The sequence below is a fragment of the Watersipora subatra genome, chromosome 3, assembly GCF_963576615.1.
Source record: "Watersipora subatra chromosome 3, tzWatSuba1.1, whole genome shotgun sequence".
Lineage (NCBI taxonomy): Eukaryota > Metazoa > Bryozoa > Gymnolaemata > Cheilostomatida > Watersiporidae > Watersipora > Watersipora subatra.
Window position 1 is genome coordinate 55183772 of NC_088710.1, and position 4608 is coordinate 55188379.

A 4608-nucleotide genomic window follows, 5' to 3' on the forward strand; every position below is an offset into this window, starting at 1 on the left:
TGATTGTTGTGATTATTACCTATTTATTTGTTATTCACAACATTCTTCTGGCATTGGACATTTGCTACCAGTGGTAGTTAATAAATAAACAATAATTAATACATACTAAATATTAAATTTTTCTGTTTTGAACTAATAATTGAATAAATTGATTAATAAATAATTTTTTATAAATAGTGCAATAAAAAAACTAATTAAGTATGTATATATAAAAATTGTTTCCTCACCTCAGTGATAATTTCTGCTCTAACTCGGGTCTCCTATCAGAAACCTGGGAGTTTGAGCTCTCGCCTCAAGATTTTAGATGTTCCCAATATCGAACTTTTCTGCAACTCCCTTGAGTTGATTGTTGCCGGTATCTGGGCAAGACACATTTTATGCACAGGTGTTATTGCACCTAGTGCCTCAGTTACAGTTGTTTTTACATCTCAACATTTTTCAATCTCTTCTCCAAAAGGGAGATGTTTCTCTACCTTTTCTTTTTCTTTGCTGGCTATATTGTAGTCATTGGGTATTACTACATGTATACCTATTATAGTAGCCTTGTTGGTCTCTTTGTCCACCACCACTATATCTGGTTGGTTTGCTAGGACATGCTTGTCACTTGTCAGTCCAAATGTAGAAGTCCCAGAGGATCTTAATGCGGTCATTCTCATTGACCTTACCAGGAGCTTCCCACCAGTGTTGTGGTTTATTAAGGGCATACTCTTCACATAGACTTCTGTACACAACACCTGCAACACGATTATGCCGCTCAGTGTATACGTTTCCGGCTAGATGCTTGCATCCACTGATGATGTGTTGGATGGTCTCAGGTGCATCTTTGCACAGTCTGCATCTTGGATCGTTTCAAGTGTAATAGATTTTTGTTTTGAGTTGCCTTGTTGGGAGCACTTGCTCGTATGCTGCCATGAGTAGCGACTTTGTATTGGCCGTTAGGTTCCTTTGTTCAGCCACATATATGTCTGGTGGAGATTGCCAACCTTAAATACTTGTCGGTGGAAAGCACCATGAAGAGGTTTCATGTGCCAGTCAAGTTCCTCATCATCATCGCGAAGCTTCATTGTCAGAGCAGCGAATGGAAATTCAGCTAGCAACTTATCTGTGGTGGCCATGGAGGCTGCATAGGATTTAATGCTTTGTTCTTCCTCTTTCACTGTCTGCTGCACACTTTTGAGTCCTCTACCCCCATCTTTCCTATCGAGAGACAACCTAGTAGTATCAGATTTTGGGTGGAGTGCACCATGCATTGTAAGCAGTTTGCGAGTTGCTATATCTGTTTCCTTGATGGCTTCCTCAGTCCACTTTATTATGCCTGCTGGGTATCTTATTACATGTACTGGCAGTGCATAGGTATTTATTGCCATGACTTGATTCCTGGCATTGAACTCGCTTCGTAGGACCTGCCGAAAGCGTTTCTTGTATTCGGTATTGGCTTTCTGACGTACTTCGGCTTCATGATTGATGTTGCTTTGCATAATCCCCAGGTACTTGTGCCTTTCTTTTATATATTTGATGGTACCAATTGGCATTTCTAAGCCATCTGTGGGCACAGAATGGTCATTTTTGAGAATTAGCTTTCTACATTTCTCAATACCGAAGGTCATTCTGATGTCCTTGCTGTATACCTGAGTAAGTTGTATTAGCGAATCAATGTCCCTTTCCTTCTTAGCGTACAGCTTGATGTCATCTATGTAGAAGAGGTGGTTTATCTTGGTGCTACTCTTCAACTGGTACCAATATTGAGTTTTCTCCAGCATATTGCTTAGAGGGGTTAGGCATATGCAAAAGAACAGCGGTAATAAGAAGTCACTTTGATACATGCCTAGCTTGATTTGACACTCGCCAGCTTTTTGCAATTAGCCTCCAGTTCCATCTTTCAATTGGTCATTGACATTTTAATAAATGCCACAAGGGCAGGGTGAACATTGTATAACCTTAGGCACTTAGCAATCCAACTATGCGGAATTGAGTCATAGGCATTTTTGTAGTCAATCCAAGCCATGGCAAGATCGGTATGCTTTCTCATGCTGTCTTGACAGACCGTCCGATCCACCAGCAACTGATGTTTGGCTCCTCGTGTGTTGTGTCTAATTCCTTTCTGAGCCCTGGTCGTATGCAGAGCACTCACGTGTCCTTCCAGTATATCTGCAACTATTCCTGAGAGCAGTTTCCAGTTTGTGGGCAAGCAGGGTATTGGCCGATAGTTCTTGGGAATCGGCCCATGCTTCGGGTCTTTCATCAGAAGTACAGTTCGTCCTTTAGTCAACCATTGTGGATGGTCACCTTCTTCTATTATTGCTTCTTATTAGTGATGTCAATTTCTTCAACCAGAAGGCTTGAACCATGTCAGGTCCTGGTGCTACCCAGTTTTTAGTACGCTACACTCAATATATATCTATATATACATATTAGTGTATATATATTATTGCATTATATATATAATACAATAATATATATAGATGTATGTATGTATGTATGTATGTAAGTATGTATGTATGTAAGTATGTATGTATGTATGTATGTATGTTTGTATGTATGTATGTATGTATGTATGCATGCATGCATGCATGCATACATGTATGCATGTATGCATGTATGTATGTATGCATGTATGTATGTATGCATGTATGTATGTATGTATGTATGTACGTATGTACACATGTACGTATGTACATACATATGTACGTATGTACGTATGTACGTACATCCGTATGTACGTACGTATGTATGTACGTACATACATATGTACGTACGTATGTACATACATACGTATGTACGTATGTATGTAAGTACGTATGTACGTACGTATGTACGTACGTATGTACGTACGTATGTACGTACGTATGTACGTACATAGGTATGTACGTATGTACGTATGTACTTACGTACGTATGTACGTATGTATAGACACAATCAACTTAGTTTATATTGGCAATCCTTTGAAAGTGTGTGTCTAGATGATGAACATGGTGGTATGTAATAATAATTGCAGTCCTAATGTGGCAATGTATGCATTGGCAATAATTCGAAACACCATTTCAATTTGCTGCATGCAGTTTATCAACGATGCTCTCAATTTTCTTTCACCCACTAATAGTTTTTACTAACTAGTATTTGCTTTTAGAACTCATGAAATGGCTGTCTCATTCTGCTCAGCCAGTGTCACCTGTTGTCGTCAAGGAGCTAGAGAAGCACAGAGTAGGCCTCTTCAACAAACTAAAGACGAGAGCCATTGCTCTTTCAATATGTGATATTGCCTTAGGCCTTAGAGGGTGAACTACTTGAATATCACGAGTTGACTGCTACACATGAATGTAATTTCACCTGTATTATTCTATTTTGGTTGTTTGTATACGTCAGCTAGCAGAAATCATTGTTTTAGTGGTTGTTGCTCTTGCTGCTGTAAATGGAGGCTGTGTAGTGATGTGTTGACTAATATGTTATGATATCAATTGAGTATTGGTGATGATGCAAATCTGGTAGCTAATTTTTATAAATAAGAAATGTCATGCTCTAGTGCTGTTCAATAAGCATTCTGGTAAACTGCAGAAAGCAATTTCAGTGTCATCACTGAAAGCTTTTACACAGGTCAATGTATGGAGTGTTGGAGCAAACACAAGGGGCATATGCCAGAGTTGGCTGAAATAAGGAGATTCTAAGCACTCCGCCTGCAACCAGTGCCTCAGTGGAGTGCGTATTTAATCATGGGAGCATCATCATGTGCCCCCATAGATCTAGGATGACCCCAGAAACTTTAATAAAGCTTCTATTTTGTAAATGTAACCAACAGGTGCATTAAGAAGCTGTCTTATAGTATGTATATGTGTTATATATAGGTGGATATGAAAAGATTATGGTATGCATAACCACTCCGAATCCACTCCAGCATCAATGTTGAATTTGCTTTGTCATACTATTCTATTTTGACTATGTTTAGTTTGTGCGGCTTTGCTTGGCTTGCAGGAACCAACTTGATTATTACTGGTTTAGGCACTAGTGAAGGTGTTAAGCTATTGTAGGCAATACTGATATTCACCAGTAGAATATACTTCTTTATTCTATTAAAAACAATTTAAATGCACCATTAACAAAATTCTAAACAATAATGTTAATGAAAAAAGGTTAGAATAGCTAATGAAAGTCACATCCTTACTCGAACAGTCGTCCATGTTTGTTTGCTCAGTCTCATACGGCAGTGAGTTTTGACAGTCAAACGAGCCACGAGTTTTGACAGCCATGACAGTCCATAGGTAGAGAGTTTTGGCAATTTTGGCAATTGTGATAGTGATATAGGAGATGTTGAAAAAAAACTCTTTAGGCGGGAAGAGAGAGAGAGAGGAGAGAGAGAGGATGAGAGAGGGAGAGAGAGGGAGCGGGAGTGGAGAGAGGGGAGAGGAGAGAGGGAAGAGGTGAAGTGAGATGGGAGAGGGGAGAGGAGAGATGGGAGAGGGGAAAGGGGAGAGGAAGAGAGGAAGAGAGAGACTCCTCAGCAGGCAGAGAGGACAGTCCCTAAGCTGGCTTTTGGAAAAAAAGGCAGGGTCATTGGAACTGTTCTTTTTTTTATAGATGTCTAGCATGTTGGAAGGCTAGCTTGTGGGAATAGGT